Source organism: Fukomys damarensis, unplaced genomic scaffold (assembly GCF_012274545.1).
Source record: "Fukomys damarensis isolate Sample0158 unplaced genomic scaffold, DMR_v1.0_HiC HiC_scaffold_16, whole genome shotgun sequence".
In the NCBI taxonomy this organism is placed as follows: Eukaryota; Metazoa; Chordata; class Mammalia; order Rodentia; family Bathyergidae; genus Fukomys; species Fukomys damarensis.
Genome location: NW_022900928.1, coordinates 36,061,294 through 36,071,863, shown reverse-complemented (window position 1 = coordinate 36,071,863; position 10,570 = coordinate 36,061,294). Strand labels below are relative to the sequence as shown.

Here is a 10,570-nt window from a genome sequence, read left to right as displayed (position 1 = left end):
TTTTGTAGTATAAAAGTAGTCTGTGTTCCCTGAGGCAAACTTTTAAACTATAGCACAGGGGAGATGGTCTGGTAGTGGGCCCAAGAACAGACCCTGGGACACGCACCTGATGGGAAAATCCTTTCATCTCCCAAAGCCACACATTCCTCACTTGTAAAATGGCAGCAATGACAGTATCTTGCAGAGAAAGACAGAGGATCAAATGGACTATGCATGCCAGTATTTGACACATGGTAGTCACTTCTTTCGACTTTAGAAAGGTGCAGTGGTTAGTAGCTCAGTGCCCAGGTGCTGCAGCCTGGATGTACAGTATGGTTCAGCCTCCAGCTACCATTTGCAGATTATAAGATCTACAGCACGTCTATGCCTCCATGTTCTGACCTGTACAATGAGGATAATAATCACTGTTTCACCCTGGACTTGGTGAGGGTTGTGATGGTTAATGTTAGGACTCAACTTGACTGGATTAAGGGATGCCTAGAAACCTAGGAAAGCATTATTTGGAGTGTTTCCAGAGGTGATCAGCATGGGAGCCTATCAGCTACCTCTGTAGAGGACCCTGATCTCCTGCTTTGTGCTACAACACAAGATGAGGAATAAGACTCAGAGACAGAGTTAAAGAAAAAGAGATGGGGAAATGGGATGGCCAGTGCTGAGCAAGAAGCAAAGACCCTGATCAGCCAGAAACACTGATATTTATTGGTGACACAATCACTGTTAAATTGGGGTGAGAGGACTACATGTGGTTGTTAGAGGTAAGTTGCTGACACAGGCAAGGCTTGTAAAAGAAGAGACAAAGCATTTGGGTGTGAGGAACATAACAGACTAGATATAGGTTGTAATTAACAACCTTGTCTTTTTAGTTAAGAAGGTTTCAATTCTGCAAACAGAATTTGTGCAAGTCACCCTGACCTTCACAGCCATGTTACCTCATATTAAGCCTCACAGTTTCATGCGCTATTCTCTGGCCTCTGCTGTGGGCCACTGGCAGAGAGGGAATGGTAAACTGCACACCATCCACAGTGCTCTGAGTCAGGATTCAGTCAGACTCACTTCTTAAAACAAACCAATTATGGGGTTAATTTTGTACAGCCTACACTGTTTATAGCTCTCTTTGGGTATAATCAACTGGGTGGTCTGCCACAGGAGTCTGCATGGACTGAATGTAAGAAGACCCACTGTCAATGTGGGCAGCATCACCCAGTCAGACAAGGGTTCAGACAGAACAAATTCAGAAGACTTTGTTGTCAGGCCTGCCCATGACACCCATCTGGGGCACATTCATCTCCTACCTTGAACTTCAAAAAGTCCAGGCTCTTTGCCTTTGGATCTCCAGGACTAATACCAGCAGCTCTTCCTGTAGATCCTCAGGGTTTGGGCCAGAGCCTATTATAGTACCTTGCACATTGTAAATATAAAATCAGTGTTTTACTTTCACTGCCTCCTCCCTCATCCACCATGTGTCCTCTAGGCAAAAACTCCTAGTGCCCTTCGTTGCAATTCAGCAAGTGTGGACTCCATTCATTCATGCCTCTTTACATAGTTTCCAGTCCTGGCAAAGGGCTGTGGGTTGAATGAGTGGACCACAAATTATGGTCCATTTTGGACACCATGTATTTAGACGCAGGTTGAACTGGGCTAGTGGCGTGTCCTACCCAAAATACTGTGACTTTGCTGAGAAACATGACAGTTGGTCCCATTACCATTACCTGGGTTAGGAAGCACCAGCCCAGAAGCTATGTCCAGAATCTTCAGATAAAACCAGAGTGAGCCTCAGTCCAAAGATGTCTACACCTAGAAAGGCCAAAGGAAAATGAAAATTGCCATTGAAGCTACTTGACACCACACAAAAAATACACACACACACACAAAGAAATCAAACTAAAGAATTTTTGAATGACTTCAACAATAATTATGCTTTTTGTTGAAAGCAAGAGGCTGCCCTGTATAATCTAAGAGCACTGGATATCCTCTAGGAAAACTCAAGTTCTGCTACATTTCCTTAGAGGAAAATGGGATAGATAATATTGTCCACACTATTTCTTTGCTCATTTATTATAAAGATCACAATAAGATATGAACCTGAAAATCCTGGAAACTGTATATGCCTGTATACATTTAAGAAAGATAAAAAGAAGTTTCATAAAAGGGAAACTATTTAAAAAAAGGGATCAGAGGAAGAAGGGAAAAGGGTGGGGAAGTGAGGATGTTATCAAAGTATGTTGTGGGCATATATTAAACTGTAAGACTGAAACTCACTATCCTGTATAATTATGATGAGCTAATAAAAATTTACTTTATGCTTCTTTTTAGCCATAGATAAAGGACACCTTTGCGCCTTCCAGGACTGTTATTAGCTATATGAGGATTCTTATTGTATACGTACCTCTTACTATAGGGTCTGGCAAGTGTAGGTGCTTCATAAATATTTGATAATTAAAGAATTAACAAAAAATAATTAAAAAAAAGAATTCACAGCTACTACCAGCATTTCCACTTTCTTAATCTTTAGGTATTAAGGAAATGTTTCCTGAAGTGAAAGGGGGGAAAGAGCACTATTCATGGAATTCTAAACACACAGGTTCAAATCTAGACTCAGTCACTTAATAGCTATCTCATCATGAGCCCTTATTTTGCCAAATTGCTGGGAAGGACAGTAATGAGATAACATGTACAAATCTTAGTAGTTATGATTATATCCAATGTTTTTCTCAACTGAAGAAAAGTCAGAACCTATAGATTTTTTTTAAAAAATTATTTGTAGTTTTTGGTGTCAGTTTTTGAGACCTGTGGAGAGAGGGTGAGGCATGGAGACAAGACCAACTCCGGGGGGATTTCAGAAAATCACTTCTGCTTTATTGTGTCATGTCACAGGATATATAGCATGTATCTAATTTGCATGGGGGAGGAGATGAACAAAGATACGGGTGGCATACGGAGATTGGCAGAGCGCAGAGAGTCATCAGTTGTTAGGGAACTAGAGGGCACCAGGAGCGTGGCCAAGGAGGCTCTCCACACATCGGTTCAGGCAGCCTGCATGCCTTTTTAGTGTTCTATAGATTGCTGCTGGATTTTGGTGTGGCGTACCTTGCTCAGCCAGGCTTCTGGAGCACCCGTAGTTCCCCCTTTTCCCTCTGATTTGAGGGCCTTAGCCAATAGTACTGTATTCATATATGCTGTTGAAGCTTGAGATCTTACATGACGAATCTAATTATAACCCACAAAACAATCAGGGCAACAGCAATAGAAACATAGGGGAATCCTAATAGGACATTTTTACCCAATTTGAGAGGGCATCCCATCCCTTAGCAACCCCAATCCATAGTGTCCCAGGTTTGGGTCAGATCAATCACACTGAGTGTTTGAGTCTCACTAACACAAAGAACATCCTGAGTTAATTCCCTTAATCTTGTCCTAAACCCATTATCCCAAGTTTTCCAAATAGAATTGCTAAGGTTAGCATATCTATCTCTAGGTGCTCTAAAGGGCATATCACAAATGGAGGAGAAATTTGCATGGCAGCGAGTAGCCAATTTTGTCTCTAGGAGTAAGATATCTTCTTGGAGCATATCCAGCTGTGTCTGCAGAGTTAAGATCGCAAGGCAAACATCCTCAAACAGCCCAGAACTATGGTGGAGAGCCAAAGAAGTATTTTTTGCAAGGGCATTAACAGTGGTGGCAGTGGCGACCTGATTAGCCATGGTGGTGGCGGCAATAGCTGATATTCCTAAATCACAGCGGGGCCTGATGTAGCATTAGATCGAAGAGGGGATCAGCACTGAGTCATTCTTATTTAAGCTCAGTCAGCAGCCAGATCACCAGAGGAGTCCGGCTGATATAAATTTACCAAAAAGCATAATGATTGATTAAATCAGGGGAGACGCAGGAAACCAACCGGATGGAGGTGTTTTGCTGGAGTGGTGTCTCTGTCACGACAAAAAAGAACGGGGTGGAACTGCAGGCGATGAAGGGCAGTAGAGTGGCATTAGGATGTCAGATGGTGTGAATGATGTGGTTGCATTAAATGAAGCATTAGCTCCCAGCGCAAGGAAGAGAAGGGACCACTCTGTCGGTTTTTGGAATCCTATTAAGTGGAACTGAGGGGCTCCAAACATAGTTTGGGAGAAATCCACAGGAGATGTATGTGCCGGGAAGGGGAGGCTGGTATACTTCTTGTGGGGAAGACATATTGATGCCCTTCAGTGGAGACCAACTCATCATCACTCCAGCAAAGATCTGTAGGGGGGCAACGGTTCTACAAAAATCAAAAGGCAGGGAGTGGAGGGGAATATTGACAGGAGGGGTCCTTGATATCTGCAAATAAGTAAGGGAGGTGGGGGGCTAGGAAGTGTCTTATTGGGGGTTTGGGATCGGGCATCAATCCAGGTGAGAAGTCTGTTTAGAGTAGCGGCTTCTGTTTTTGCTCTGTACACACAGAAGGAAGCAGAGGCATTATTTGTAAAACAAACAGAAGGGACAGAGGTCAGGGTGGTATTCCAAATCGATCGAACAACAGCTAGGGAAGCATCTCCTGTAATAGATGTGGGATGAAGCAGGGTATTATTTCCAAAGACTTGGGGTAAGGTACTGTTCCAATCAATTGTAACAAAGATGGGGGGGTCTGGGATTAAAGACCATACCGTCTCTGTGGTGCTATTGGCAGTTAACACAGCACAGATCGAGACCACCAGCATTGGGCCTGGAATAGGGTTGGGGGTTCCCCGAGGGGCCATCCTCAAGGCTTGGAGAACCAGGCTTTTGATGGCACCCCAAGTGACACACTGGGGGCTGGATTTTGGGGTCTGGCATTGCTTGCATCAGCGGAGTGAAGGATCCTCTCCTCTCAGGGACAGCTTAGCCATCTGGGGTGTCAGCGGTGAGATGGGGTCTGACATTGCATGTGGGGACCCAAATCAGTTGGAGGGAATCCTGTGGAAAGATACACGAGAAACCTCCCCCAACAGTGCCTAGAGGATAGGGGCCTGACCACTGTTTTGTAATGGGGTTCCTCCAGTTTACTATGGGGTGTTGTTGAGCATCCTTAAGGGGCCCCCAGTGTCTAAGAGCTGGAAACCGGCTATTTTTATAAAGGGTTAGAAAATCGAGAGTAAAGAGGGTTAGGTTTAATCTTTCATGTGGGGTAGGAGCCAGGGCTGAGTGTGCCTGTTTTTGTAAGATCTCCTTAAGCATTTTGCGAAAGTGCTCCACTATCCCTTGGGCCTATGGATTATAGGGAATGCCAGTACAATGTTCAATTTTCCAATGAGAGCAGAACTGTTTAAATTTTCTGGAGCTGTAGGCCAGGCCATTATCTGTCTTTAGAGAAACATCAGAAAAGATGAGACATAACATCGTGGGTGTTTTCTCCCATCTGTGCAGTGGCACACGCAAGGGCAGAGTAAGTGTCAATTGTGACATGTACATATTTGAGTTTGCTGAAAGAGGATATGTGAGTCACTTCTACCAGCCATAGGCCACTTCCCTTGAGTCTGCATGGACTGACCCCTGGGTGTTATAGGGGTCCCAAAGGTAATAGTGGTCCACAAGAGGCACAGGTGCGTACAATCTGTTTTGTTTGTTGGAGAGATAAGGATGGGAACAATTTGTGGAGGCTCTAAGTGGATTGGTGAAAGACCTTGTGTAGCTGGAACACCTCTTGTAGAGGAGTGGCCCTCTAGGAGGAGACCACCCTATCAATAATCCCATTGCCCTTGGCCATAGGTCCCGGCAATCCAGAGTGGGATCTGATGTGTTGAACATATAAAGGGTGTCTTCCTGCCTGTAATAGCTGTTGTGTTTTAAGTAAAAGTGCATCTAATGGGCATTCTGGCCAGATCTTTAGAATTGCCCTGTAAAGTACTGAAACACAGATGGGACTTGGGCAATGGCTTGTGTTTGGACCAGGTTTACAAAAATCTATTGGCAACAAAGACAGGCCCTTTAGGAGTGGATGTTTGGGATAGTGACTGCCAATGGCACCTGGGAAGCCTGCAACCACAGAAGCGAAATTCAGATCAGAGGACAGTAGGTGGGGGATATTTTCTTAGTTTAAAGGAACAATGAGGGCGGAAGGTTCCTGTCCAAACACCTGAAGTGCTCTTTTGTGATTATCAACATGCTGATGATGGACAAAAGGTTGGTGACCTTTTTGTTTGTATAGGAGGAGGCCCAAGGAAGCCACTCAATGGGACCCTGACTTTGCCAGAGGCAAGCAAGTGGGGCTCCCAGAAAGTGATGTAAAATTAGACCAATGAGAGGTGATTTGGGGTTATATCTATGAAGCACAGCATTGTGGAGGGCAGCATTAACCATACGGAGAGCCTGTATAGCTCCAGGAGTAAGGGTGTGAATGGAGCAGTGGTCCATATCACTAAGAAGGTCAAACAGGAGGGTTAAAGTAGCAGTGGGGATCTGTAACCATGAGCATACCCAATTAAGCTGTCCTAGGATCTGTTGGAGCCATGCAAGGGAGACGGTTGGAATAGTTGGGATGACTGTGGAGACCTCGGAGAGTGATATTTTAAGCCCTAAAAACGACATGGGTAGGAGTCTCTGGATCTTAACTGGGTGGACAGTAAAGCCAGCAATCTTTAGGGCAGCAATCATCTTCTCAACAAAGACTTCGAGGTCAGTGGGATTGGGGGAAGCTAATAATAAATCATCCATATACATATAGAGTTTGTGAGAAGGGGAAAGATTAATATTGGCAAGTGATGAGGAAAGAATCAACTGGCAGATCGCAGGGCTATTTTTCATCCCTTGTGGAAGGACTTTCCACTGAAAGTGTGGGAAGGGTCTCTTATTATTAAGAGTGGGGACTGAGAAAGCAAACCTATATCTATCCACAGGGTGCAATGGGACAGCAAAGAAACAATCTTTAATATCGATGCAAGCGATATGCATGGAAACAGAGATAGCAGATAGGAGGAAAATCCCTGCCTGAGGCACACCCAAGTCCGTCATAGATGAATTTACAGCTCATGGATCATGGAGGAGGCGGAATGACTTCCCTTCTTTTTTTTAGGATGACAAAGACAGGGGTATTCCATGGGCTTGTGGAAGGTTCAATATGTCCTGCACTCGATTGTTGCTCTACTAACTGTTGCAGGGTTTGTAATTGACAGAAGACAGAGGCCACTGTTCTACCCAGATGGGAGTATCAGAGAGCCATTGAAGCTGGATAGGCAAACTGAGGGATAAAACAGCGGCCCTTAGAATTGGGGGGGTGGCTTGTTGTATAGGAGGTCCTCACAGAATGCTGTCATCTGATTTGATGATGGCATCCATCTGCTCTAGAAGGTCTAGTCCCAATAGGTTATTGGAGAGATCAGGCATAATCAAGGGGAAAAACGTCCCTTGATGGCCATCAGGATGGGGCCAAGGTATCAGCTTTTGAGTGGTTTTAGATGGGTGTTTGCCTCTGACTACCAGAATTGGCGGGCCATTAATCAGGGGCCAGTCAGGGGGAACCTCCTCCTCATGGATGATCATGCGATCTGCACCAGTGTCAATGAGCATGCAGAATTTACGGCCGGGACAGAACAATGTTAGCCATGGCTTAAATGTGTCAACGGGAGTGGTCCAATTGACAGTACATGGACCAGAATTATCTAAGTCCAAATGATTGGAGGTACCAACTGGACTTCCTTGGGTTGGGGCTGGGAGATGCCCCCTTTGGAGTTTAAAGGCTGTAAAAGGAGTAACAGGGTACCATCTTTGTGATATTTGGATTTGGAGTCTTTTTCCAATGATAGCCCTTCTCACATCTAGGGCAAGGAGTGCTTGGTAATGAGTGCCTGTTACCAGGAGGTAAATTTTGTGGGGCAGTGGAAGGGGAGGCCCGTCTAACATGTCCAAGCTTATTGCATCCCCAAAACACAGGGGCCACAGGAGGGACATGGGATGGAGGGCTGTTGCTGCAGCAAAAGCACCAGCAAGGGCAGTGGTTAGGGTTTTGGTATTATAGTCCAATGTGCCAAGGTCTTTGGTGACCAGTACCCAGTCATCGAGCAGCTTATTGTTTAGAGGGGTTATGAGTGATCACAGCACAGAGTGACAGCCCTCAAAGATAAGCTCTCTAGTGAGCACATCTCGAGCCTCCAGCAACTCAACTTTAGGAGTCATCTGCCTCCGTCACTCACTGGCAAGAGTCTGGGAAGGATTCATCTGTCTTTTGTATCAGCTTTTTTATTTTTTATTTTTTTTGTTTTTTGTTTTTTTGGTACCAGGGATTGAACTCGGGTCCTTGCACTTGCAAGGCAGGCCACCGAACCGCTGAGCTAAATCCCCAGCCCTATTGTATCAGCTTTTTTATTTTTTATTTTTTTTGTTTTTTGTTTTTTTGGTACCAGGGATTGAACTCGGGTCCTTGCACTTGCAAGGCAGGCCACCGAACCGCTGAGCTAAATCCCCAGCCCTATTGTATCAGCTTTTTTAGAATGGGCCTGGAAGAGACTGGCAATTTGTGCCAAGCCATGACAGCACACTGGTGGACTTGATCAAAATAAGGTTGAATACCAGCAGCTTCTACAACAGCAGCAGTGAATGGCCCGGTCCCTTGGAGAGCATCAAGCAAAATCACGATGTTATTGGTGCCATTACATTTGCGTGTTGTTCATATTGTTCTTTAAATAAGGCCTTAAGGAGAAAAAATGAGAACCAAGACCTATCATATAAAGGTACAAGATCCCAAAGATGAATGTAACAGTACTGTATACCTAAAATGTACCAATAAACTCAGTGAGAAAAATAAATAAATAAGGCCTTAAATAGCAGAAAATCTCCAGGGGCAAGACAGGTGAGAGACAAATCAAGCCAGTCCTGAGGACAATTAAAGGAGAAGGCAAAGTCATCTAGCAACTGTAGGACATATGGGCTGTGAGGACCGTGTTCTGTGACTGCCTCACGAAAATCCTTCCAAATCTTAGGGGAGTGGGGATACCAGGGCAATGAATTTTGGACTGTTTGCTGTGGGTTTGCAGGGAAGGCCCTGACTCCCGCGAGGTGTCCTTGGAGGTTGGTCTTGGAGGCATAACTGGATACACAATCAGGAGGGGGTCTCATCTTCTCTATCCAAACCCTGGCTAGAGTCCAAGTCTGAATCATCACCCTTCTGGGAGTGGTAAGATGGAGGCACCCCATATGGGGGCAGATGACGCATATCCTCCTCAGAAGAGGCAGGCACCGGAGGGGGAGGTCGGGAAGATGTCAACTTCCCTTTTTGAGGTGGTTTTGGGGAGGGACTTTGGTGACCTCACCGGAATCAGGAAGCTTGTCCCTCCGGCTGGGCAGAGGGCTCACAGGGGGAAGAATGCGGAAATGGAGATGCCTCTGCTATCTTTTCTGGGGAGCACAAGGTGTCACCATCTTGGGGATCAGGATTTGGTGGGGCATCAGCCACGAGGGCCCGAGATCTGTTCTTTTCTGGCCCACCAAAGCAATGTACAAGGGCGGTAACAATAGGAAAAAAGCACAGAGGAAGCTGAACCTCACCACGAATCTTGGCTCGTTAGGGGTTATTTGTGACGCTATCCCAAATATCTTTATCAAAACTATGGGCTGCTTTGATCCATGGGGATGTGGCTACAACAGCATCCCAGAAGTGATGAGCCTGACTGCTAGACAGGTGGAGGCCTCCGGATTGCAAAAGCTCTTGGAGGAGCTTGAGTTGTGACTCTCGCTGATGAGAGGAAAGATTCCCCATCCTGGTAATCGGGTTCACTCACCTGTCAGAAACACTGTGGATTGCCCTCCAGCAGGCTCACGTTAGGCACCAGATGTAGTTTTTGGTGTCAGTTTTTGAGACCTGTGGAGAGAGGGTGAGGCATGGAGACAAGACCAACTCCAGGCAGGATTTCAGAGAATCACTTCCGCTTTATTGTGTCACGTTACGGGATATAGAGCGTGGGCCTAGTTTGCATGGGGGAGGAGATGAACAGAGAAGATATGGGTGGCATACAGAGACTGGCTGAGTCCAGAGAGTCATCAGTTGTTAGGGAACTAGAGGGCGCAAGGAGCGTGGCCAAGGAGGCGCTCTACACACTGGTTCAGGCAGCTTGCATGCCTTTTTGGTGACCTGTAGTTTGCTACTGGACTTTAGTGTGGCGCACCTTGCTCAGCCAGACTTCTGGAGCGCCCATAGTAATGATTCCAATTTTATGAGTGCAAAGCTAAAGCCAAGCTGTTAAGCTAACTTGCCATAGCTACAAAGTCTCTCCTATGAGCCCTCTGTCTGTGGCAGCCCGGTGTCAGGGAGATATCACAGCACACACAGAGGCCCTCAGAGGCCTGTGCCTACTCTCTCCCCAACAGTGCTCCCCAACACTTCCTGCTGCCTCTATTTTATGGATTACAACTGTGAGGCTCTTGTGTGGTTCTTATTTGGGATCTTCTGATCTGCAGTTTTCTTTATAGATATTTGTACCCTGATAAAAGAAGTTTCAAATGTTTGTGATAGAATAAAAAAACCACAAAGTGTGACAATTATCCTTTTTTAAAAATTCAACATTTTAATTACCATAATACCCATCTGCCTTTTTTTTTTTTTTTTTTTTTTTTTTTTTTTTTATAA

The 10,570-nt window shown here is 45.3% G+C and overlaps 1 long non-coding RNA gene across 1 annotated transcript in view; it reads right to left on the bottom strand.

The window, feature by feature from the left end:
• Positions 1-1,380: 1,380 nt before the first annotated feature.
• Positions 1,381-10,570, bottom strand: part of LOC104866713 — a 26,745-nt gene continuing 17,555 nt past the window's right edge. Inside the window, exons 3-4 of the long non-coding RNA XR_781513.2 lie at positions 9,726-9,805; positions 1,381-1,794 (exon numbers count right to left, since the gene is read on the bottom strand). This is a non-coding gene — a long non-coding RNA (uncharacterized LOC104866713). The remainder of the gene's footprint in view (positions 1,795-9,725; positions 9,806-10,570) is intronic.